Source organism: Planococcus citri, chromosome 2 (assembly GCF_950023065.1).
Source record: "Planococcus citri chromosome 2, ihPlaCitr1.1, whole genome shotgun sequence".
Classification (NCBI taxonomy): domain Eukaryota; kingdom Metazoa; phylum Arthropoda; class Insecta; order Hemiptera; family Pseudococcidae; genus Planococcus; species Planococcus citri.
Window position 1 is genome coordinate 45428597 of NC_088678.1, and position 27921 is coordinate 45456517.

At 33.5% G+C, this 27921-nt stretch overlaps 1 protein-coding gene across 1 annotated transcript in view; it reads left to right on the forward strand.

The window, feature by feature from the left end:
* The window catches only part of LOC135836067 (uncharacterized), an 89674-nt gene that overhangs the window by 46298 nt on the left and 15455 nt on the right, over positions 1–27921 (forward strand). Inside the window, exon 2 of the mRNA XM_065350655.1 lies at positions 894–966. The gene's annotated coding sequence lies outside the window, so the exon portion shown is untranslated. The remainder of the gene's footprint in view (positions 1–893; positions 967–27921) is intronic.

Genomic DNA, 27921 nt, shown 5'->3' on the forward strand with positions numbered 1-27921 from the left:
GTTTTGATTTTTTTCCCTTGCCTCATCGTAACTCATACGTGAGGGTAGACTGCGCATTAAAAATTTTCACGTAAAAAAAAAGAGGACACGTAGCATGTTTTTCTAGTCACACACGTTGTGCGCGGTGTGTGATATTAATGTGATTTCTATATTCTGTATATTATACTTTTCACACATTTGGGGTTAAAATATTTACTAAAAATGTTTTCTCATTTATCAACGGTATTTTTTTTCTCGTCGCGCATCCCGAACATAATTAATCAAAGCTTTCTACAGTTGACACGATTTTGAAGTTTATTAAAAGTTAAACGTGTAATTGAAATATTGGCGCGAGAAATTCGAAACGCCGCAAATATCGAGTATAATTTAAATAACAACAGAGTATGCACTGTGAACTTTATCGTATGCAGATTAACGAAAGTCCTGTCGAATATGAATGAATCTTTTGTGATGATAAAATGCTCGAGGATCGATAATTATTTGCTATTCCGATAATGCATAAGCACGATAGCCTACTTTTTATAGGTACCTATGAAATGAACTTCAACACGAATCGTGAAAAAATTTACCACTTTTAAGAATCTCCGCTGCGCGAAAGTTGACGCATTATTAAATATTCATACAATTTGAAACGGCAAAGTTTTGTGAATTTAAAATTTATTTGGGTAAAAAACTTTTCTTTCGAATGGCTTATACGGATGAATTTATTTATTAAAACCTTTCCCGAGTAAAACGATTGTTTTCGAGTGACATGTCAGAACGAATGGACATCGTGATTAGTCTACAGACATGAAAACTTACATTATGAATTCATCTTTTTTTTTTTTTGCATGTACAGTAGTTGCTATAAACATTACCTAAGCATCTAATGTAGATTTTAATTTTTTTTTCAGGTGTGACTGCGATGAAATACTCATATTATGGAGAATTGAGTAGTTGAGAAAAATATCATTCTGAATTTTAACAGTAAGTTGATTTTAATATATATACTTATCTCTATACTTATAAAGCTGCAAGAAAAATAAATACCCAAAAAATCAGAAAAAATTCCCAGCCCGATCTATGCCCTATTGACAAGAAATACACGTTTTAGTCTCACTTTTCAGCTATTACGCCTTATGCCCACGTTTTTTCAAATCCGCTGTTACTCCCCGTACGGAAAAATACTATGGTTAACTGTATAGTATTTTCGCGACTATAGTTAACTATAGTAAACATGAATTTTTTTTCAATATTTTGGACAATTTATTGGCTTACAATGCCTGAAAACACACAATTTATCATTGCACTGATAAATTGTTCATTGTAAGCCAATAAATTGCCCAAAATATTGAAAAAAAATTCATGTTTACTATAGTTAACTATAGTTCGCGAAAATACTATAGTTAACCATAGTATTTTTCCATACGGGTCTGTTCTACCTGAAACTGGTTTTGTTGAAGTAGATCGCGTTTTTTTACTGCATCCGCACTGCCTTTATGCCATCTCACACTCCAGGGGGTCTGGCGTAAACGCACTAAAAAACGCGGTCTCAATATTATGCGTTTAACCGCGTTTTTCTTGTCAGTACAGTGGCACCTAGAGAGCTAATTTTTTTTAATCAACAGCTTAACGTCTTTAGAATATAGGAAAAATACGCGGAGGCAAACATTTTGGAATCAAAGGGGCCAAATTTTGAATTTAATTGGGCTGTTTTTGCCGTTTTTTTGATTATTCTCAAATATTTATCAAGAACGAAAAAAGCTAGAGAGGTGGTTAATATCTCATTTTAAAGAGCATTAAATTCTGAACATTTCCCTCGCTTACATTACCCTTCTAGGGTTTTTAGTTTTTGAGCTATTTTGAATCCCAATTTGAATTAAATCCAGGGATGGAAGAACAAGAAATTTTGTTCTTCGTTCTTTGTTCTTTTGTTCCTGAAATGAATTTCACATTTTTGTTCTTTTGTTTGTTCTCAAACCTCATTCAAAAACTTTGTTCGTTCGTTCGTTCTTTCGTTCTTTCGTTTTTTAATTTTTTGGTTCTCCGTTCCCAGTGTTCTTATTCTTTTGATCTTCATGTTATTTCCTGCATGTGGGCCAAATTATTGCACCTTTTTTTCAAGTTTTGACTCAAAATATCCCAAAATGATTGAAAAAAGTATAAAAAACCAATTTTTTTGTATGTTGGTCAAATTTTGGCCTTTTTTTCTCAAGTTTTGACCCAAAATATCCCAAAATGAGCGAAAAAAAAATTAAAAAACTAAAAAAACAATGAAAACATAGTGAAAAGAAGAAGAACGGGAACAAGGTAAAAAATCAGAAGAACGGTTCTTGTTCTTCTGTTCTTCAAAGGCAAATAAAAGTTTTCGTTCTTTGTTCCCAATGGTCTTTACTGGGATTTTTCCAAGTGTTCGTTCGTTTGTTTGTTTGTTCTTTCAAAAATTGGATGTTCTTTTGTTCTTTCGTTCTTCGTTCCTGTTCGTTCTTCCATCCCTGATTAAATCATCTCGAAAACTAAAAATGCTAAATGGGTACTGTAAGTGAGGGAAATGTTCAAGATTTCATGCTCTGTGAAATGGTGAAAACAGATCAGAAAAAAGTTGATTTGATTGTGCGATTTTGATAGTTGTTTGAGGCATTTTAAAACAAAAATCCGTTAAGAGAATGCACGCACTATCATACCCACACAAGCACACACACAACCACGAACGTACTGGACGACGCATCGCGATGCATGTCGTTATACCAGACGAGATATGCGCGCGCATGCAGGCATCCCACTCCTACAAAAAATAAATTCTTGCATATGCAAGATTATGCAAATGGATTACGGAATTCGGCCCTGTGAAGCTGGAAATTGATGATTAAAATTATCATAATTCGTGAATACTTCTTCAGTGCTCGGGTGAAGGTTGAGGAATGAGCAGGCGAGCGTCCAAGCGAAGCGAGGGCGTGAGCCGGGGGTTGCGGCCCAGGGGCTACAGCCCCCTAGTACTAAATAATGACATTATTAACATAAATATTTTGCATAAGATGACTTCTTGAGGACAGTGGAGTAAGTATGCGATCAATTCTCGTCATTCTCATTAAATAGGTAGGTAAGATATTGAACTTTTAAAAATAAAAATGACCAATTTCTGGCATTTTGAAATTTTGACATATCATCTGACATCGCCAGACAAACGGGTCAATGAGCTTAAAAGGACTGATAGACAGACTACCTTGAAAAGTCAAAGAAATGGTCCAATAACCTTTAAAGATCGAATAGGAAGACAGACAACTTTGGGAAGCCAGACAGATGGGTCAATGACCTTAAGAGGTCAGACAGACAATCTTCGGGACTAATTTTCATGACTTAAAATTTTAAAAATTTATATTATAGTACTTAATATTTTTTGAACAAAAGCATAAGTCACCGAGCGTAGCCAATTTTAAATTTTTTTAAACACACCAAAAATCAAAAAATTATTCTAAGCAACTGAAATTTTGATTACGGAAGTCTCAGGTCAGAAAATTGTGATCCTATTCAAATCGGAAACGGACACCTCAAGAGGTTTCCTTGCAAATACAAATCGAAAAAAAACTTTTCACCCATGCAACCCTGTACTCAATCAATTAGAAAAATCAGACACCTGAAGTTACTGTAGATGTATTTCTGATATGTTGGTAGAGTAAATAAAATTTTACAGATACTTGTCAACGTTGTTTGTCTCTCATGTCTGGTTTCCTCTTCATTCATCATTGGAATTCCTTGTTTTTGAAAATATAAAACTTCACGAAGTGCAAAACTCCAATATTCATCAATCTACCACGAACCATAGTAACCTTTTTCCTCTTCCAGTCTCTCTATAAAATAATGCAAAAGTCACGTTACAAATTTTTCCTTATTTCATTAGGTTCCCAGTTACATGAAACTGTTGTAAGTCTATTCAAAATCCATTAGTTCGTTCGGCGGCGGTGAAAACATCAATTCTCATTCCGAACGAATCAACGCTGCGATTGTTAATGTAATTGAATACAACCTTGATAGATATTCAAACATCTTTTGTTGGATGCTTGCCACTTTTTTATTTTTTTTCAACGCGATTCTGTTGTTATATAACATTTCTTTCGTACGTCTCTAATTGGCTCGTGGAAAGATGTAGACACAGAGACAAAAAAATACTTAAATAAAAATATCCTGCTTCACTTATTTGCTTCCAAAGTGTCACTGTACCTGTCTGTATAGGTACATTGTTCGATGTGTGGTTCGAAGTTCGTAGTACTCGAATCGCTTCGTTATAAAATTTATCGAAGAAGAAAAAAAGTGCTGTCGTATTCGTTTTTTTTTTCAATTTCTGTTCGACGGTTTGTTTCATGTTTGAAATTTATTGCGTTTGTTTTCCGGGAAAATGCCACTTACGAGGAAGCGAGGGATCGGGTGTCTTTAATCAATCATGGTTGTGTGAAATTATGATACGTAATAATTTTCTATGGTACATTTACCTGCTCGGCATAAATTACCTGGTTTTCGTGTTACGATCAAATGCGTGCGCAATGTGCTTAGAAGTGGTCAAAAGCTTGAAATAATTGGACTCACGAGGGAACGGTCAAAAAATGTACTCGTATATACGAGTATACTGTCAATCCTCGACCTATTCGCGTATACCAAATTTACTCGAAGAAATGACTTCGGAACCTCGTTTTTTTGAGATAATCTTTTGCAACAAACAAAAAAGACTTTGTGGAATAATAATTGGCTGATCTTCAAAATTTAAAAAGTTGTATACCTATTAAAATTTTACCAATAATGAGCCTTGATTTCTATTTCCTTTGACTGATTCCATGAATTTTAAAAATTATTGAACATATTGTGATTTTTTGACAGTTTTTTCCTCACTAAAAAGCAACACTTCTCTCTTCAAGATTGTATAGTACGTGAGCATATTCATAACACGTCTTCTCAATAAGGTAGTTATTTTCTTCGAACAAGTAGGCAACCCACTCAAACCCATCTATTTCACAATTCTCCCGAAAAAATTCGTCGAAAGATTTAATTTTTCAATAATTTAAAACGTTACGAAAAGAAAAATTTTTCAATTAAAAAAAGAGGAAAAAAATTTATGTTTTTCCTTATTGTAGTCGAGATTCGTTAAACGTGGAATGCTGAGAATGTTGAATTTATTCGTAATTTTTTAATAATATAACAAGGGAAAATCGACTTTACACGAAAACGACTCGAGCGAGTGAAAAAAAAATAACGAAACGGCCTTATCTAAGGAATAAACAGTTTATTTTCTCGTTTTACTTTTTCTGCGCAAATTACGAACAGAGCGTCGGTCACAAACTTTCTATATATATTTTTCCCCAAAGTACATCTTTAGACTTTCCAGGGATAAATACCATTTTGAAAAAAGGAATTATATTTTTTAAGTTAGCCGTGAGAAAGATTTCGAGAGAATTTTTTTGTACTTCCGAAGGGGTTTTCTTGGTGAAAATTCAGGCTTATTTGTTGCGGAAGCATAAAAACTAGATTTAATCAGCCTTTTAACAGCTGACGTTTAACGTTTTTGTAATTGGCTGTTGTCACGTTATGCGTTCAACATTAGTTGACCTAGTTTTTTTTTTTTTTTTTTTTTTTTTTTTTTTTTTCAAGATAAATTACGGTGTGCACTGGAAACTGTGCATTTTTTTCAAACGGATTTCTTAACTAGATTAAACCGGAATTGTATAAGTATTATAAATATTTTTTCAAAACATTTCACAAGTTGAAAAATTTTTGTTAGGTACAACCTTGATAAAGGAGAAATATTTTTTCAACATAGAAAAAAAAACTTTTTTCCAGCTGTGTACAAAAACAAGATACATATGAAAATACCTATACATATTATAATATACTTCGTGGTGATAATTTTATTAGGTAGGTATTTCTTATAAAGTAACCAGAAAGTTGGGATTAATGTGTTGCACATCGAATGAAGAAAAAAATCGCCTAAAAGAAAGTTTTCTCGAGTTGAACATGTTAGTCATTTCTCATACCGAACTTAAATATAGATTTTCACAAGTTTATTTATTCTGTCTGTCTGATTTATTCGTGCGTCGTTTTTCCTGTTTATGAAAAACTCATCCATTCGGTTGATATTTTTTTTCAACACCGTTTTTGGATTCAGCGAGTCAAATTATCCCAATTTTCACTCTTTTCGTCCGATGCAACCACATTTTCAATATTCTCTAAACTTTTTCACGAAAATTCCAGTCAAAAATCAAAGATCTTCTTTAGGCCATCCTCTGTTGAAACACAACATCGTATTTACGGCAAATTGGGTAGGCAACTTATTTCACATCGTTTTCTTGCAAATGATTTTTCATTAGAATGAATTCAACTTTTTCCCCAATCTTTCGATCGAATTCAACTGAAAATCCATTTTTATTAGCAAAAACGAACGTCTGGAAAAATAGCTAAAACTGATTCATCATCAACAGCAAAAGAAGGCCTGTATCAAACTCTGAAGTAGGTTGCTGGTTCTTGCAAATTGAACCTACACTGGTAAAAATTTGATTGATTAGAAAAAGTTGGCGAATTTTTTCACGATTTCGGTTTCACATTTTGTACGTAGGTGGGTATTACGTATGGGGCAGAATGAATAAAAAATCCCTTTGTGGGAGGTTTCTCTCTCTACACAGCACATATCCTTACTCGTAGTCATCTCTATTCCGACACAGTGTGAAAATAAAATTAATAAATCTTCATCAATCGTTGTTTATTTTGCACAAGATACTAGTTACAACAGCGTGCATTAGCGACTCGATGGGTTATACGACGTCGGCGTCGACGATAAATAAATTATAATCAAATAAAAATTCATTTATTCTGTAACAGTCGTGCATTGAGGTCACGTACAGTCTGCAAACAGAGCGTATTGCTGCTATCATATGTATCTCGTTGGTATTTCGAATACATTCTATTAGCGCAATAATTTCGCATTCAAAATATCAGCAAATTTCAACGTAGCAGCTAACCCAAAACGTAAACCCATTTACCGAGTAGATATCGTCGAGACCGGTATACGAGTGTTGGTACATAGAGCGAACAATTTTACACGGGTTTGTACCAGTGGGGAATATTAAGAGTGCAATAAAAGAATAGCTTTTCACTTTCCATTCGAGACCAATAGAGGTTTTCCAAACAGATATAAAAACTCAAACCGATACCAAAAATTTCGACGACAACGTAACTACTAGGTATACCTAAAGGTATTGGAAGAAAAAAAAAGTACCCGTCATAGAAAACGAAGTGGATTTTTCAAACATTCGAGTAAAAATCTTCGACTTTTCGAAATTAAATTATCATTCGAGTAATTGTTTATAAAGTTTTTATTTTTTTTTCTTCCAAGATAACATGTAAGAAACACGAAGAAATACAAAATTAAAAATTTCTATTCAAGTTCATTCTTCGTTCGAGTAATTTTTTTCGTTTTTTAAAATAACGAGCTTCGTAACAATAAAGCTGCAGATTTATCAGTTTAATTACACGCCGCGTATAGTCTCCCGAGGTACTACCTACTTTCTTTTTAAGTCAACAAATTTTTAATTCGGCTCGAAATTTATACAATACGTTATCTTCGAGCGTATCCTCTTAATTTAATCATAGACCAATTTTTTTCTTCTTCTTTTAAAAGTTAACCACGTTAGGAAATTGCGTGTTTGAAATGATAAGAGAAGCAACTTTCGTCACAATGGGGGTATTTTTTATTCTTTTTTTATATCGCACGCTCTGCATAATTACACGAATTAAGAAACGCTGTCATGGAGAGCATTTCTGGTTTAAAAATATTCTACTCGAATACCTATCTTTAATTATTACCTTTCTATTTTGCTTTAATCGTTTTAAATTTCGAGTAAAATTCTCACTTACTAAGAATAAGTTTTTAAAAAAAACACAGCAGAGAATTTTGATGGAAATTTCTTCGTTTAGTCAACTTTTCAAAAATATCTTTACTTAAGCTATATACGTATTCATTTAAATTTTTTAAGCTATAAATTTTTTTGAAATATTCATTTTTTTAAATGTGAAATTTTCTTTGTTATATTCTACATAAATACATTAATAATGATAATACTTCTTTATATATTAAAAAAAACTACACAATCTAAAATCTTGAAAAATGGAAATTCTGGCAATGAAAGCATTGTTTGAGAAAAAAAAACTGCTTGAGAAACCATCGAATAAGTATACATAAATAAATTCAAACGTCTTCATATTTTCAAACTCGAGAAAATTACCCCAGTGAAAAAATCTTACTTTCAAAAATTACCTACCTCTTTTTTGTTCATAAATATTATAAAAAGAAAACTTTATAATCCTCAACGTCAATCTACCCAGCTATGGAGCTTGGAAGGTAAAAAAATTCTGAAAAAATCAAGGTGAATTCGTCTTTCTTTTCTTTTCTTTTCTCCTTCATGCAAAACTAATTAAAAAATGATTTTAATCTGTTTAAAACGTATTGTTGGGTGTATGCAATAAGATTAAAAATTGAATGGTCGAATTGGAAGCGTTTACCCGAAATTAGCTTGTACCGGTAACATTTGTCATTATTTATTACTTTTTAGCCTTCGGGATAGATTTAAGTAATCCATGTTTCACTAAAAAAAAAAAGAGTTAATGATACTTAATGAAAATGAATAAAATTATTTTAGCCATTATCAATGCTCTCTTGCATCAACATTTTTTATCCTATAGTGTATCCGTATGCAGATACTTTTAGGGAATAGACTAAATAGGGTCGCTACGATAGAATAAAATGTCATTGTAAATCCCAACTGTCAAAAGCCAGTGGCTGAAGCTTATGGTAGGTACCTACATATAAAGTAGTGTGTATAATGCGCATACAATATCAGAAGATCACGATTCCAACTTTCTAACAAAATACATGAAAAATTATAGCATATAATGCTTAGACTCATGATTCAACTTATATTACTACCTATCATGCTAACAAAAATTTTTCACCATCATTTGGGGGCAATGACCCTGAATTTTCTCAAATTTTTTTGATACCAACAACAAACTCGAAATCAACTTTGAAAATTTAAAATCAGTACATGGAAAAAAATTCAAAATCTGGAAAAATCCCCAAAAAAAATTTATATTTTTTTCGATTTTTTACAACTAACTGGTCATTTTTTCAGAATTTTTTGAGTGGTAACCGCTGCTCCATGGCCGCATAAAACCATTTGGAAACGCGTTTTTCCTCTCCTAAATAGGTCAATAGGTCCTAACTTGGGTCTGAAAACACCCTCTGATTGAAACAGTGTCTGTCTCAAACACAGCTCTTTACTTGGGTCTGAAAGCACCTACTGATTTAAATAGCGTCTGTTTCAAACACAGGTCCTAACTTGGGTCTGAACACACCCACTGATTGAAACAGTGTGTCTCAAACACAGTTTTTTACTTGGGTCTGAACACACCCACTGATTGAAAGAGTGTCTGTCTCAAACGCAGGTCCTAATTTGGGTCTGAACACATCCACTGATTGAAATAGTGTCTGTCTCAAACACAGGTCCTAATTTGGGTCTGGACACACCCACTGATTGTCTCAAACACAGGTCTTTACTTGAGTCATAAAATATTCAATGATTGACATAGTGTCTGTCTCAAACACAGGTCCTAACTTGGGTCTGAACACCCACTTGAAAAGAGATTTGTCGTTTAAGCCGAAACGCCGCGCCGGGTGATTTTTGTAAATTTGGCATTAAATAGGCGCGCAAAAATGATAGTAAATTTGCCGTAGAAAAAACGCCGGTTAGAAACAACTACTTTTTATAAAAATAGCCATTTAAACAGCCGTTTTTGACCAGCAAATGGCAGAATTTTTTATTTGCGGAACTGCTGGTTCTCGCAAGTGAAAAGTCGCTCGGCTACTTTATTAAAATTATGTAGTTGTTTTAATCAGCTGTTTTTTATTCACTGATTATAGTGCACATGCGCAATGGGTATTCGCAACTTCTTTTTTTAAAAATTGAATAAAAGTACGAAGTGGGGTACATGTATACCGCTTGAAAACAAACATATTCATCTTGCAATGATAGCTGTGTGGTTAGGGAATTGGATCGGCAAGCGGGAGTCCTGGGTTTGATCCCCGCTCAGGCTAGAAATTTTTTGTAGATTTCAGGTTTTTATTCGGCGATTTAATGCATTAGGTATTTAAACAACCAGCTGATTTTTCCCTGGCGTTTTTTTAACGGCAAATTTACTGTCATTTTTGAGCCGGCTTTTTCACTGTTTTTTTTTTTTTTTATCGGCGAATCTATTGTCAAGTGGGCACACCCACTGATTGAAACAGTGTGTCTCAAACACAGTTTTTTTACTTGGGTCTGAACACACCCACTGATTGAAATAGTGTCTGTCTCAAACGCAGGTCCTAATTTGGGTCCAGACACACCCACTGATTGTCTCAAACACAGGTCTTTACTTGGGTCTGAAAATATTCACTGATTGACATAGTGTCTGTCTCAAACACAGGTCCTAACTTGGGTCTGAACACACCCACTGGTTGAAACAGTGTCCGACTCAACCACTGGTGTTTTCACCTCTGATTGTTTGATTTAGGCAAAGAATGAAAAGAAGACTGAATGGAAGAAAGAAAGAACAGACGAAACGACGAAAATATCATATCTAAGACACCGAACTACAACATCAACCTGAATTTCAAATTCGTCAATTTTTTCATGTTTCGTCATTTTTATTTGAAAAATTGGACTACGCCATTTTGGGACTCTTTGACATCCCTTCCGGATGACACACTCAGCTAAAATTCATGTCCGAACTGATATCAACTCGAAATATATCACTGATTTCAATGTTAACAAAATTAGAAGTACGTATTTGATTTTTTTCAAAAATAATTGCTGGAAAAAATTATGGATTTGAACGGGCACAACAAGATTCTGAAAAATATAGTAGGTACCTATACGCCTAAATCGAACGAAATGATGATAAATCCGAGTTTTTAGGCGCTGAATTTCATTTTTATCCTTAGCGTTTTTTCGAAAACTGGAGAATTCAAAAATTTACTGAAAGCTCCAGAAATCAAATTCCAGCCATTTATGTTAATTTGATATATTTTTTTTTTTTATTATTAAATGGAAAATATGAGCCAAATTTGAATTTTTGAAATTCTCCAAGAATTGAAAAATGAATTTCAGTACCTGAAATTTTCACTGGTCGTATATTTTTGGGTCCACTTTCGTTTTCCTTTTTGTCCAGTTCAAAAATTGCGTGCCAGTTGGAATATGTACTCCCTTTTTATCAGGAGAAAATTTTCAAATTTATGATTGTATTACTCTCATTGAGATTTTGTTCTCACATTTTCAAAATCTTTCAAAACTGTGCCTACCTTTGAGAAAAGGCTGAAGACCGCTACACTTGAACATACTATTTTCTCATCAATACACATCATCTGACGTCAACTTATTTACATTTTTTTTCTTCAACTCATTCTACAGCGAGAAAAAAAAACTAACGATATTCTCGAGGACCGTGTTATTAGTCGAAGGAATAAACGTGTTGTAATTTTCAACACCTGCCAAGTTTCGGGTTGGAAAAAAAATTACGTTGAAAAACTACGCTCAAGTACGCCTAGCAACACGATAAATTGGCAAAAAATAATCTGTTTTCAACTTTAAAAATACCTTTCAACCAATTAACCAATAATCAACTCGACTACGTGATAAATTCGAGCCGCTGTGAAAAACGTTTCAAAACTGATAAACGATAAACTTTCGGCGAAGTTGGAAAATGATGGAAAAATTGACGAGTCGGCAATTCGCCGATATAAATTAGCGCCGTATAAAAAATCTAACGAAGACGGCGTCTAGATAATAATAGGTGAAAAAAAGTCGTCGCTCGGTGAGACTTGACGAAGTCATCTTCAACTGCGGAAGCTTTAAGATTAAAGAAACGAACGGATGAGGAAGAAAAGGAAATTCTCTTTAATGGCGATCGTACCGATACATTTTTCAACAAGATTTTTCCCTGAAACAAGGTGAAAAAATAGGCTACGAGAAAGTATACCTATATACCCGAGAATGAAATCATTTCAAAGTGAAATGAATTTATAATTACCCAGAATGTATTCTCGTATGCATATTACGTAATTCTGCTGCTGTAGCTTACAAACTACGTACCTTCAAGTATTTTAATCATTTTAAAAATAGCTTTTTACATCTACTAATACCAACCTTAGGGCCTACTTGCTTTTTGGAAATAGGAGTACATAGATATCTCAGTTGGATTCCATAGGTAACGCATCAAATAAAATGAAATGCGGAAATATCTACCGCATTTTATCTTCCACCACTTTTAAATATTTTATTTCCAAGTAATTTTTGCCTGCTAAATCGTGCTCAGACCTAGGAAGTAAACATTTTTCACGAATTTCGCTATTGCTTTTCAAAAGCCCTACCTGCTACGTAAATACTCGCATTAAAAAGTCGAAAAAAACTCGCCTCTGCATTAATTTTTTCTTCTTTTTTTTCGTCGAGTGACGTGAAACTTCATACTTTAAAATCCATACTGAGAAAACGACATAAAGCAAACAAACTTCAGATGTCATCAACGAGATCAAGAACAAAAAAAAGTCTACGAGCGAGACCCCCTAATGGATGTAATGAAAGAGCGCCGATTTCAAAGTGCCTGTACTGCCTACCTTACTTACTATATGTATAGGTAGAGGTACGCAGGCTGCAAATGAAAAACACGGCAACGATTTAAAAGCAGTGTAAAAAGTAACGTATTACTAGGCCTACCTCGTATTACCTATTGACATTTCCGCCACCTTACGCGTATATGCGGTTAGATTAATGCTCTTTTTTCGCATCTAGAACGCATGGAGAAGGAATAGCTGAATTGGTTTTCGCTTTTCCGCAAATCCCAATGCCTTTTCTTCTCTGGATGTCTCGAACGAAGTATAAAAGAAATATCAGTTCGACTTTTAGATGTGAAAAAGGGAACATTTTTTAAATTAACGAAAATTTTTTCTCGTGTGGGTAGAGGTATAGGTAGGTACTTGCAAATGTTGCATTGCAGTAGTATGATCGTCGATTTCGCAGATGATGGAAGACATGGTGGTGGGGAGGGGCTTATTTTATACTCCAACCAGGTTTTTCGTTTTTGCAAGGGGTTCTTCGATTTTGCACAAAAACAGTTTTTATGAGGTCAAAAACCACCACAATTTTTTTTCTGATTCGCATAAGGGACATGGAGGAGAAGAATTTCATTCAGATTTTCGATTTCTAGTAAAACTTTCCAAAATTTAGGAGCCTGCGATTTCCAAGTCAATACTTGAGTACCTACACTGTAAATTCCCCAATCGACAGAAAAATGTTTAAAACGGACAAAGCTACATCGAAAGAGCGCGCAAAAATACATTACCAGACAAAATTTGAGGTGTAAAAAGTGCATTTTATTTTTGGTGAATTTTTCAAAACTAAATTTGGGCAAAAAAATGCTAAAAAATCACAAATTTTCCAAATTGACATAGAAAGCCGAAATTTGGAATTTTCCCTATTTTCGACCACTTGAATCGATTGAAGATGGTTTCGAACCATGTTTAGCAGTTCTGGAGTCTCTAAAGAATTTTTGAAAGTTGAAAATTTCCACAGAATTTTACCCAACGAAGAAGAGAAGCTAAAATTTACTTCATATCTTAAATTCAACATGCTGAGTTGATTGAATTTGGTTTCAAGCTGTTCAGAAGTTTCGTAACTATATTTTGGAAATTCCAAATTTTCAAACAGTACCATAAAAATTGTCTAAATTAAATTAGAATTGCCTATAAACACAATTAGTGCTGGTTAGTGAGCCACTTGATCAATTACACACCACTTTTTCAGTAAAAGCTTTTCAACTCCATTGGGTAAAATTTTGTGGAAATTTCAACTCTCAAAAATCTGCTGAAGGCTTTAGAACTGCTTAAAATAGTTCAAATCCATTTTCAATTAATTTAGCGGTTTTAAAATAGGATAGATAATTACTTACTTATTTTCTGCTCTCCAAGTCAATTTGGGGAAATTTTCATTTTTTTTTTGCATTTTTGGCCCAATTTTAATTTTGAAAAATTCACAAAAAATCGAAATACCTTTGTGGGATAAAACGCCTGCAACTTCTCTGAAAACCTTCGACTGACAATCCCCTCTCCCTGAACGTTAATATTATCAAAAAATGTTTTCCTCGAACGTGTTTTTTATTGAGCTCAACATTCGAGTTTCAGAATGTTACAAACCTTTGTTTTTTCCACAATAATTCTGAGATTTGAAAACCTACGACAATTTTTTTTTAGAAAAATATTTTTGGTTTCCAGTTTCGTTTACTTACTTATTTGATTGAAAATTTTGATAGGTAGTTTATCCGTTTAAGACTTACAATTAGGTAGGTAAGTACAACATTAAGCCTACATATTCTACAGAAAAATCGTATTATGGTATAAAATTGATGAGAATTTCTCTTCATTATTAGTACGTATAGCAGGCAAATTCGCCTCTACTGATACGTACATTAATGAATAACGAACCCTGCAGCAGATGAATTGTCAACTACAAGAAAACTGGATTTTCTTCCATTAAAACGTCATAATCTGATGTATGAGTCAAGCTGATGCACGATGTAAAAAAAAAAAATTAGGTAACGAAAAGCGAGAAAAGGCGAATTTTTTCATTTCATTCATCTCACAGGCTCGTTGAAATAACGCAGTGAAAACTCCAAAAGACTGCGAAATGTTCAAAATTCTTCCACAAAGGTTTTTGTTTTCTCTAAAACTCAAAAAAAAATCGAAACTTCATTAATTAAAGTGCCCTTTGAAAAATATTTTTAAAACATTTTACGCTACGTATGTTTCGCCTTTTTTTCATAAAAGGATCAATGTAAACAACTAAACACAACCTGAGCAAAATTATTAGTGTTTGTTTTTGGTGTAAAATAATTAGAGCGGCAAATTCTCGCCATTTTGTAATTTTTTACTAAGAGTAGCTTTTTTGTACACTTCATTTCATTTAGTTTAAATTTAAGCGTACCTATTCGTTTTTTGAAATGATTTCGTACTTGTATACGTAGGTACCTACTTACTCTTTGGTGCAGCGTCGAAAATGTCGTATAAATTATCCGAATGTAATAGCTTCTTTGTTATAGTTGAGAGCTTTGTGAGACTAGTTTCCCTTTTTTTTTTTTACCTCACTCATTCCTATGTGATGTGTGTATCCTTGAACAAAGCGCAAAAATACAAAAAGTGAAATTTTATCAAGATGAACATTTTTGAAGCGGAAGTTGGTTTCTAAAGCGAAAGCAGTTTCTAAGGTACCTATATGTACACTTCTATAAATGATTGCCGTTTTGTATAAGGAAACACATGCGTACAATGTCTATTTTTTTTTTTTTTTTTTTTTGAGGAAAAACTAAGAATAGCGTGTCTTAAGATATTGTCTGGTTCCAGGAAAGAGTTATATGCTTATAATAATATATATAGGTGAAGTTTTGCCTTTCTTTTTTTTACCCTTTGTGAGATACGGAAGTAACCTTTTACGTGTTTGATATAAATAGCAAAAAAAAAAGAACAGCTATTTAAACTTCTTAATTGGCTCTTGAAGTCTTGAACTAGAGAACTACCTATCAGTATCAACAATCGATTAGAGCGCGAACTCGCTCGCGGTTTTGTTTTACATTTTGTACTTATTTTTGACACTGTAAATTCATGTTTTCTAGTTTGATAATTATTGTAATTTTAATTAATATTTCGTCGCTAGATGTGTATAAAAGTTTTGCAACTCATTCAAAAATGATGATCACGTTTTATATCAGAAGAAAAAGAACAGGCGTACGAGACGTGCTTTATGTTTTATCTTTTGTATGCTTCATCTTATTTGAATGAAGTGAAACGTTATGCTCGAGGGAATTATATTCTCATTTTTTATACTCGTGATAATGTTACAACGTCGGTTGATTTTTCAAGAAAGTTCTACTCAAATTGAATTCAATCGTCTTTTCGCGATATAATCGATACGCGATGATGGCCTTTATGGGAAAATTTTATCTCGAGATCAGTTTTAGTGAAAATGGAATTTTTACCGAAATCTTTCTGCTATAAGTCAACAGATAAAAGTAGACTTGTGTGTGGGAAAATTGAAAAATTATAGGATTTTTGTCAGAAATTTTGTGCTTGTTTTCTTGAAATCTTTTTCAAAATTTTTTGTGAATCTTTGAAAATACAAATTCAATACCTATCTATACTTTTTGCACGAAAAAAATCAAAATTTGATTAAGTGGGCGTAGAAAGTAATACCTACCCTATTTTTGATCTCTTGAATCGATTGAAAATTTTTTTCAATATCTGATTTGAATTTCTTTCATGACCTTGTTGAGGAACATTTCTGTACAATAGTGGTTTTTTTTCCACAACGAATTTCTTTAGAAAATTGGCATTGGTGATAAAACACTAACCTAGTGCTGAATTTTAGTGTATGAATTTCGTTTTTTTTTAAATGTTGATAAAGTTTGAAAATTTTAATTTTGCTGATGAACAGAATCAAAATGCAGCCCAATCGAATTAAAAAGCTGATGTTTGAATTAACATTCATTTTTCAACCTTCTGATTTGAATGGGCGGTGGGGTTGGGCAACACTAGAGCATTTAGTAGATTTATTTCTGTATTCATTTAAGTATTTAGAAAAGTCTCTTCAGAGTGGCCCAAATAGAATTTTAATCAAACCTACACACTTAGATTGAGTACCTAATTTGAATCTATCATTTTAGGAACAATTTCCCAAATTCTGCTTCTACTAGAACGAGACTAAATTCATATTTTTCTCAAATACCCAATTAAATTTCTTGGGAAAAAATAAAAATATAAAGTATGCTATGTTACAATGGAAAGAAAGGGATTTGGAAAATTTTTTCAAATTAAATTTTAAAAGAAGTGGTCGCGAATACAGTTTGGTTGTCACCCAGAGTGTTTTTATAAATGGAGGGTAAATATCCGAATTTCATTTGTGTTTTTTTTTGCAACAAACGAACAATTTTTTTCAATTCCAGTTTGAAAATTGCAGGCATGGATTTTCAGAATCCTTTTTTGCAGGTCCAAATCCATTACTTTAGGTGATTGTTTTTTTTTTCTTGTGAACTAAAAAATCCACTGAATAAGCTCCAGAATATGGGTTGAACTGGACATTTCACCTAAGAAGATTTTTCATGTCTTGCAGTTATTTCATCTAGTAGATAACTATTTCATATGTAAAACTGGAAAATTCCACTCGAAATTAGTTTTATGTAAATTTTATTCGTCTGCAAGAGGTGATGTAGGAATTACAAAACGTGATTGAGTGACTATAAGCCTACTCTTTGAAACTGTAAAGTAGGCAAAAACATTTACATATGTGCAGCTCGGGTTGTTTTCTCACAAAACGGAAGGTGAGAAACTGAAGATCGAAATCAGAATACTAGGCACCTCTATACCTACGTATGTATGCTTTAGAAGCAAATCTAGCTAGGTAGGTACCTATATCTGCATTTCACTCATAAATCACTGCTTCGGATGAACTATTTGTAAGACTTAAGGTATACATCACCTTCCAAAAATCCCAAACAGACATGTGCGTTGCATTAAAGAGTCTCTGCGCAATCAAATTTACTTATAACGTACAGCGAGACAGTCTTTTTTTCCTTTTTTAGACAAAATAACCAGCACATACTTTTTCAACAGACGTTAACTTTTGAGCCGAGTTTAAACTTCGAATAGAAACACAATTTCCCAAGTCGATGCGCAAAAACGACGACGGTATTATGATCAGATAAAAGTAAACTTACCTATGCGTGCAAACTGTACTACCTATGTATATACCTCTGTACTTACCTTCTTGCTTTATGAAAAAAGAGAAACTCTAAAGAATGCTATTTGCCGCATAAACTTTGCAAAATTTCAAGCTGGTCGTATTTAATGAATTAATAGTAGGCACCTAGTATAGAGCGTTCATCGAGATTCGAGTCGCAAAAAATGAGAGAAAAAATTCGTCGAATAAATCTTTCAATAATGAAAGACGTCGGAAATTTCTCGAATATTTCGACCAACGAGTCAAAATTCGGTTGCGAGAACTCGGCCGAGCTGAGCCCAAGTATTTTGCGCAAAGTTTATTTCTTTTATGGCTTCGTAGAGCGTCAAGTTGTGAAACGTTATTGTGGATTAAGCAGACGTAATTTATTCCATCTTCCATCGTATAACTATACGTCTTTTTATCAGGCGGACGCGGACGCGGACGAGAAAAGTGCAATGCGAAATTAAAACGAATACGAAAAGTTTAAAAACATAAAATTAACCAACATTGAGCTCTCTTTTATTTGTCGAACGATATTTGAAAATTGTTCGAGTGGAAATGCTGATAAATTACGTTAACCTTTGGGAATCTGCGGCCTGGCGTGTCGCTTTCAAGATATTCAATTCGAAGGTTTTGTTTTGTTTTTTTTTTTTTTTTATTTTATTCTGTAAGTTCTCTTTTAGGCACGATTTAAGAATTTTTCATACTCGTGGCTCGTGGCCGCTGCGCCGCTTTCGCATTGAATAATGAAAACGCTTTGTTTTTTAGACGCCAACCGAGCCCAGAGCCGAGGAACAGGGGTAAAATTCAAACTAAGTTAATTATCAAAGTAGGCCGTTTTGGTTAAGTTTAACGGATTATTTGAGGAGAAGTAAATATGATAAATGGTTCTGTTCTACCTTGCGAGTTATTTTTCAGCTTATTTCGATGTGTAATATGAATTCTAAACTCGCCCTTTAACGATCATCTTCTTAAGAAACGCAAACTACGGAAGATTTTGTTTTCTCGACGATGACGTGCTTTCTCTTTGCCTACCTCTCTCTCTGTCTCTAGATGTTCGGTACCTTTTCTACTTACCTATTTACGTTTTTGCTCGTTCGTTTTGGTTTTATAAAACATGAAATTTTAATTTCCACGTAAAATTAATTGAAGCATTGTTATTTACCTTCTGGTCTCACTTTTTTCATCAAATTTCAACGAAATGACAACGGACAACCTGTCTTTTTTTCATTACACGTTAATATCTTATTTACGAGAAAACTTTTCCCAGCGGGTGGTTTTTTGCGTACTCGAGTTAGGTACGTCATATTTTCATAGTTTTCACTTTAGAAAAACTTGTTTTTTGCTCGGGTAGGTATTTGAAAAGTTGATAATTTTGTGCTCAGATAAGTAGATCAAAAAACTTCGCCACTATCAAGAGTTGAAAATAATGACCAACTTTCACCGAGATTATTTATCGTTCGAGGGTTTAGATTATTTTGTTGAATTTATCATGCAAAATATTGGAAATAATTCTCGTATCATTATAAAAAAGGTTTCTGTTTTTCGAATCGATGCGGTTATTCTGATGGCTCGAACTTGGATCAACAATTTTTTTGGGAGTTTCAATAAAGGTGCATTTTAAATATAATTTCAGCTTTTTATGTTAATGAGTTCGGGAAACGCGATTTTTTTCAGAAAAGTCACTAAAGAAAAATTTGAGTTTGAATCTATGGAGAAGGATTTTTAAAATTTACTACACAATTCAACATTTGAAGCATTTTTTTTTCTAAATGGGCGTAGGGCATTTTTTAAAAGAATGGGTACTAACAGAACTATAGTCTCAAAATTTCAACTAGGATGAGAAAAATTTTGAACTTTCTGCGCAATTATTTTTGGAGTGGGGGCCAAAATGTTATTTTATGAGTACTTTTTTTTTGTTCACCAAATTGAGATGAAGAATTTCTTTCTTCTGGGATGTGTTTTAGCAGTGATGGGAACCTATGGAATTTTTTTCAAACTTTTTTCATAATTTTTTAGCGACTTGTATTTTTAATTTTTTAAGCAGCCATTTTGTGAGGAAGTTTTGAAAATGCAGTTATCATTTTATTCACAGAATATTAGTGCTGACGTAATTTATCCTAAAATATCCCATGAAAATTCTGAGAGTTTCCAAGAGGTGCAACATTGTTTTATAAAAAATAAAAACCCTGAAATTCAGAAGAGCTTCTTGATCAATAAATAAATTTGGATGAAAAGAGAGCTAAAATTCCAAATTTGCTTGCTTTAAGAGTTTACTTTTCAAAGAGATTTTGAATTTCCTCATGTTGGCATTTCTTATTGACTTCCATGATGAAAAAATTTAGACAAACTTAAAGTTTCAGTGTTTACCTTATTTTATTATTTTTTTTAAGAAAGAGAAAGACTGGATAAAATTAAAGATCATTGAGAAAAAATTCAGAAAATTTTCAATTTTATTTATTAATTTTTTATGTGTTTGAAAATCATGTTTTTGTTTCTCTTCTCCTGTAAAATATGATTCCATCTTTTTTAAATTCATTCCAAACAGGAATCTCCTGAAACCAACTGGAATGAGAGGGAGGTGAAATGCCCTCAAAATTTTGATATCAATGATTGCTTCACGTTGACATCATCTTCAACGTTAAACCTATAAAATAAAACGATGGAGTAAAAAGATAGATATCACTTTCAGGGGAAAATATGGGAAAGGGGACTGTACATTTTTGATGGATGCCCACCACACAGATGTCCACAACATTTAAACTGAGTTTTTTTCCCTCGAACATATTGAAAATAAGGACGAAGGGCTCTTTTCTTGATCGTTTGCAAGTCTAATTTTTTATTCCTGACGCAGAACCCGCTGACTCTTTCTAGTCACAATTTCTCATCACTACTCTCTCTAGACACACATGCACTGGAACCAGTATTACCTACAAAGAAGGTTTCCATTGGTTTAGCAGCCCCAATCGCACATTTCAAGATTTTAAGCATTTTTTAAAAGAAACTTTGAGCCAAAGATACATGCATGTTTTTAGTTATCTTCTAAATCTCCAGCAAAAATAATTTTTTTCTCACAGTCAAATGTCAAATGTCTTCTCTCAAATCGTTGGTTTTTGAAACATGACCTAAAACGAAGATTCTTAGAATTCTTGTGGGAATTTTTTTGGACAAAAATCGTGCCCAAAAAGCAAATTTTTTCCACTCGTGTTGAAAGTTATTCTCAAGAAACGATGAGAATTGGTACAGTTATGATCCAGATAGGAGATTACATTTCTGCATTCAGGACATTTGTTTGGAAAAGTTACGTCTCCCCTCGCTCCAAAAAATACACGTGTCAAAATAAAATCTCCATTTATGAGATTGTACCTATAATTGAAATGTGATCAGAAATAAGCGTTTCTGTGATATAAAATTCAAACGCCTTTATACGTACCTATTTCTAATATTTCTTTTATCATACGCTCCAACACTCTGTAAGTAAAACGGAAAAATTATGGAATACCAGCTTAAGGAGTTGCTCACACGTTTTGTGAAAGCTTGTTACGTGTCGATAAAACGTTTTATTTTTATGGTACTATCCTTTTAGAAAAACGATTCGCAAAGATAGGATTATATCGATGTTTTATCAGAAAACAGCAGATTTCGAGTCGACAAACGGGGTTACTTACTTTTTATTTATTCGTATTAATATTCTTATATTAAATCAACACCACTTTTTACGATTTTAGTCGAGTTTGTTTTGTTTAAGAGACATAAAAATCGAATAAAGTACTCGTATACGTCGTCGTGGTGAAGAAACGTACGCTGCCAAGTAACGCGGCTAAGCAGTTGTTTCGTTTGTTCAGATTTGTGATCGTTTTTAGTTCTCAACGATTGTTTGGTTTTGTGCGTGAACATTATTTATGGTTTTGTTGCGGAATTTTGTTGTCTTATCTTTCATCTTTACTGCCTCTTTTTGTGTAAACGACATCTTTATAAGATTTTCCAGTAATCCCACACCTGCTACTCTATAAAGTAACATTTCCTCTTTTCATAAGTCTCATTTTTATATGGTACCTACCTTTTTCTTGCTTCGCCATTTTGGTATTTTTAGTTTCATTTCATTTGTATACTAGGTATTCGCTTTGTAGTAGAGAAAAATTCAAAAAATACTCTATACAATCATTCATTCTGCGTGAAAAAAATTTTCCATGAAAAAAAAACTACACTCCCTCGTGCATTCTGGTAATCTGACATATCGAAGAGCGCATTCTCACCTCGGGGACTACACGAGCGCGAAATTTACTGTACGTTTATTTTTACACATCCTCGCGTATATACCTTCGATGACGCTTTGTCGTCGTCGCCCGACGACGACGACGACGACGCTCTCGACTAAACAGAATATTTAAAGAAATTGAAGGGAAAAGAAGTCAAATCTAACACCGTTACAATTGACGATCGCGCGCTGAAAAATGAAAAAGCAGAAAATTGAATTCTATAAAGTTTTTATTATTTATCATGCTTGATGTCTTTAAAAGACAAACTCGTTATTCGCAATTTACCGTTGACCTCGTTCTTTTTTATCGCAAAGAAAAGCCATAAATGGAGCTACTATTGTATATTAGTACGCTTAAAACTAGTGTATTTTGTTTACAGAGTTCATTATTCTTTTGAAAATCACTCTTGCTTTTTTTCCAACTTTTTGTTCGTCGCATATATTTTTTTTTCCAAACCACACAAGTCAAACTTATACTTACATACCTACTCAAAAAAAAGGGGGAAAAATGAAAAACGAGTGGAACTGTTATAGTATTTTATGCGATATCTCTCGAAAAGGTAGACTTGCGTGAATTTTTTCATTTTTTTTTTCAAGATGTTGACACGAACCAAGTATACTCGTAGACGTGAGCACATCTCATTCGGCAAACAAATTAGTACGGCTCGAGTGTACGAATGCACCGAGATTCACCGTTTCAAGTGCAGACTAGAGTTTCCAAAACCACGTCTAGTGAGATGAATTTTCTCTATCATGTGAGAAAAAGAAAAGCATTAATTCGAAAGTAAAATTTTCAAACTGTCATAATATACAGGGTGCGTATAATGAGATTTAACTCATATACGTGCACGCTCGAAATACTCGAGTCTTGCTATCTGCAGCTTGATACCTACCTACACCTCTGGCAAAAAGTTAATCAAGATAATAGAAAATTTTTCGCATCGATTTAAAAACTTTTTTGCGAGAAAAAAGTTGAGTTGAATATTAATAAAAAAAAGAGAGCAAACGATTTAAAAATGTTGCAAAGCTGCGTAATGTCTTGTCATCGCGAACATAAAAGAAACTGTATAGGCTACTAGGCTTTTCAGTGTTTTTTTTTTCTGCTTTTCTCTTCTGAAGTTATACTTACTCGTATTTTTTTTTAAAAACGTAGGTACCTACCTAAAATACACGTTTAGAAAATGCTTTGACGGATTTCACAAAAATGTTGCTGTTAGGTACTGTTTTTTTTTTGTTTTTTTCCCCATTTTTTCATTGTGCTCTTACCAGTATACGAGAACGTATCTAAGTAGGTATGGTTTTTTAGATCGGTGGTTGAAAAATATTTGTTGATAAGTACATAAGCCGAAGTAATGAATATTGATATGACCATTGAAGTAAATACAAATGGTTTAAATGTTAAAAGTTAAAACATTGAAAAAAAAATTAATACGATTGTGTTGAAAAATGTACATCAAAAATACACTATAGGTATCACAAAACGACAAAATATCAAAGAAAAAACTTTTTTGGAAAGTGTGACGGTACAGAGAGAGGAGGGGGGGGGGTGTGTTGAAAAATTCAAATAAATCATACAAAAATTGACACATTTTTTACTCGTATTTTTTTGCACGCATGACCTTTGAACAAAATGACGATACCTAGTACCTATACCTATACTTTTTTTTAAATAACTACGACTAGAGAGATATGTACATACTTAAGTAAATCGTTTAGCAATTGGAAATGGATATGTAGTCATTGTCTTCGAATGACTAAAGGTACCTATGTGATGAGAAATTCTGACTAGAAATGCGAGCGGGTTCTGCGCCAGGAATGAAAAATTTGACCTCCCACTCACCTCAAAACGAACAGAAAATGAAAGCGAGTCGTTCGTTCTTCTTTTCCTTATGTTTAGAAAAGAGTCTTCAAGTTGAAATTTTGTAGTTGGTTTTTTACTACTCCTTCATCCCTTCCTTTGACGATTTTTTGCCTTTAAATACTGGTGTAGTTGCAAGTTACGGTTTCAAAATTGATAAACATATTATTTTTAAATGGTTTTCAGCCAATAGTTAACGTATTTCTGAAGAGTAGCAATAAGAAATTTTGACTAGAGGGTCATTCCACGTCAATTCGACCAAGAAGTGTTAAGGGGGGAATCGGCGGTTTTTTTTGAAATTTTTCCTGTGGAAAGTCTTTTCGAAGGGATTACCAATGGCGCAAATCGCAGCCATCTAGCCCTTTTTTAAAAGCTGCTAGGGGGTGTCAAAGTTTTCAATGAACTTGAAATAGCATCCATTTCAGCAGTGGATTACTCGATAACTGCGATACTTACCAAAATGGAACTTTTTCCAATAGTTAGAGGTTTTGAAAGGCTTTTTGAAAATATCATAAAAATCAGTATTGCCACTTTTTTTCGTACGAAAAATTTGCTCGAAAAGTTTCAAAACGTAGTTTTCGTATCGTTCTGACTCTCAAAAATTCTGAAAAAAGTACATTATGGACAACTTTTTATGCTGAACAACATATTAAAAAATTGGGCTGGCATTATTTCGTAAAGTCGATTTTAAAAAATTGAAAGTTTGCGAAAAAATACGATTTTTTAATTTTAAACATGAAAAAAAGTTTTGATTGGTGAAATTGACCTATTGGACCCCTTTTTTTACGTACCCGTTGAAAAAGTTGAAAAAACCCTTTCACTCGATGAAATGAACTCATTACAAAAAAATCAAAATTCTGAGTGAATTGAAAAAATAAACGAGTTTTAATTTTTTTGCTATGAGTGTAATTTTTATCAACTTTTTCATGAAATACGTCAGAAAGAGGTCAAAATAAAACAACTGAATAAATTTGAACTTTTCTGAATTATGTACTTTTCAAAAATTGAAAAAAAAAAACGAACATTGCGGGAGGACTAAAAACGGAGTTTCTCCAAAATGTTTAAAAATTTTAAGATCGCTGTATCACCCTGTATCGTGTTTTTTTGTTTCATGAAACCGTTTTGTAGCTTTTTAAAAAAATTACCAACACCTGTATTACCGAGCATGTCACTAATCCCAGTTGACCACATGCTAGCAAAAAGCTAGCGTTTTGTTCGCGTTTTGATAAGTTGCTAGCAATTTACTCGCTTTTTGTAGCCAGCAATAATTGTCTCGCTAAAAGTAAGCGATTTTCTTGCAGTTTTTCGCTAGCAAATTCAATTTTAGCAATTTTCGAGCTGTTTTCCAGCGACTCTCAGCTAGCTTTTACTTCACTTTAACATGCTCGCCTTATGCTAGCGTATTACTGGTGGATACTTGCTCGCAATTCTATGCTAGGACAGTTCAAGCAATATTCTCGAATATCTCAGCTAGCTTTTACTTCACTTCATACATGCTCGCCTGATGCTAGCATATCACTGACGGATACTTGCTTGCAATTCTATGCTAAGAAAGTTCAAGCAATATTCTCGCATATCTCAGCTAGCTTTTGCCTCACCCTATACCTGCTCGCTTAATGCCAGCGTATCACTGACTAATAAGTACTTGCTCACAGTTTTATGATAGGAAACTTCAGGTAATATTCTTGCATCTCTGAGCTAGCATTTACTTAGCCATCTGGCTACAGAAAAATGTAAGCATATCTCTAGTTTCTGCATCTGGTGACTTGGCGTTTTTTTCATAGTCAAATGATAGGAAAGTGCTACCAGATCTTACGCATTTCTCACCAATAAACCTTTTTCTGCGTTTTATTGTAGCAAAATGCGAGCAAGTATCTTCCATCCCTCGCGCGCATACAAAAATCATTAAAAATAGTCCGGCATATGACAATAGGAGCAATTGCACCCCCCCTTTCGCCAATCTTCCGGGGAAACTTTTTTCTTAAAGGGGACAACAAAATTTCATCAAATGGACATGGAAAGCTGTAATTTACTCTACACTCCAATTTTAACACCCCTGAAGACGACTTCAGGTGGGTTCAAGTCACTTTAGAGCCTCCAGTAGGTTTTTGAAACTTGAAATTCCCACAACATTAATTTATCAAATGGAGTTGGCAAGCTGAAATTTACTTTGCAGATTTCAAATGGTTTTGAAGCTTCCAGCTACCTTTAGGAAATTCCAATTTTCCAAAAAACGCCATATAACGTTCAAAAAGTCGCTGGAGGCTCCAAAACGACTTGAAATCCACAAGCAGTTGACTTCGTAGCGTATTAAAATTAGTTTGCAGAATGAATTTCGACTCTCCATCTCAGTTTGATGAAATGTTGTGAAAATTTAAAGTTTCAAAAATCTGCTGGAGGCTTCAGGAATTTTCAAAGAGTCGCTGGAGGCTCCAAAACGACTTGAAATTCACCTGCAGTACTTCGTAGCGTATTGAAATTAGTTTTCAGAATAAATTTGAGCTTTACAACTTCAATTTGATGAAATTTTGTGGGAATTTTGAGTTTCAAAAATCTGCTGGAGGCTCCAGAACTGCTCAAAACAGGTTGAAACCGTTTCCTATCGATTTGGCATGTCAAAAATAGGGTATATCCCAAATTTCAGCTTTCTTGGTCAATTTGGTAAAATTTTGATTTTTTTCCCTCATTCTTGGCCTAATAAATTGAATTTTCAAAAATTCACCAAAAATCGAAAAACGTACTTAAGCACTTGAAATTGTGACAAGTGATGAATTTTTGCATGATCTTTCGATCTACGTTTGTAAGGTTTGAAAAATTTCGTACACGTCCTATGTTGAAACGCAAAATCAGCGATTTCGGCTGACCTGTCAATCAAAATGGCCCCCATTTTGTAAGTAAGGCCAATTTTTTTTTGAGCAAGTTTGCTTTAAAATGTTCCTTAGGATGTCCCCTTTAAGAAAAAAGTTGTCCCGGAGGATCGGCAGGGAGGTGCAATTACTCCCATTCATTTTTTATTATTACTTAATAAAGAGATTTTTCAACCTAAGCGCTAGCTTTTTTTTCATTTTGGCTACCTTTAACTTTGAAAAATAATTTTGAAGAATATTCCATTACCTATTTAAAAATCATTCAAGTTGTTTAACTTCACTTTTTATAAAGTAATTTTATTGTTCATTAAAAATGTTGTTCAAATATTTTTGAAATTTTTTATTTTCAGTTTGTTTGATATTTAATTTAAAATTTTAAATTTTGGCAATTTTTCTATAAAAAAAAAAAAAAAAAAAAAACTATTTTTTATTTAATAAAGAGATTTTTTAACCCAAGTGCTAGCATAATGCTAGCAAATTGCTAGCGTCGATCTCTCTCATGGTATACTTTGCTACTCTTAGATAAAGAATGTCATCAATGTGAATATAAGCTCAAGGTGGTATCTTGTTGAAAAGTAAGAAGAGTGACATCACTCATCTTACACTATCCCAAGATGCTAGCGTTATGCTAGCTCTGAGATAGCATACTAGGCCAGTCGCCTAAATTTTGGAATTTCCTGAAAAACTACCACCTATTAAAGGTAAACACTCAGAATTTTCAAAAATTAACAAATAGTAATTACTTTACTGATCAAAGTTTTTCTACGCCAGCAAAATGCTAGCTTCTTGCTAGCATAATTTGCGCTAGCGTAAATGGTGCCTGAATATGAGACACTTTTTGCAAAAATTGCTAGCAAATCAGTCGCGATTTAGTCGCATGTACGTAGCAGAATGCAGAGCAAAGTGCCAACAAAATGCTAGCTTTTTGCTAGCTTTATGCCAGCTACGCGCTAGCTATTTGTGCGCAATTCTGCTACGCTAATGCGACCTAATCGCAACTGATTTGCTAGCATTTTTTTAAAAAAGTGTCTCAAATTCCGGCACCATTTGCGCTAGCGTAAAATTTGCTAGCTTTTTGCTAGCGTGTGGTCAACTGGGATTATTTGCCTCAGCTGCGTATTT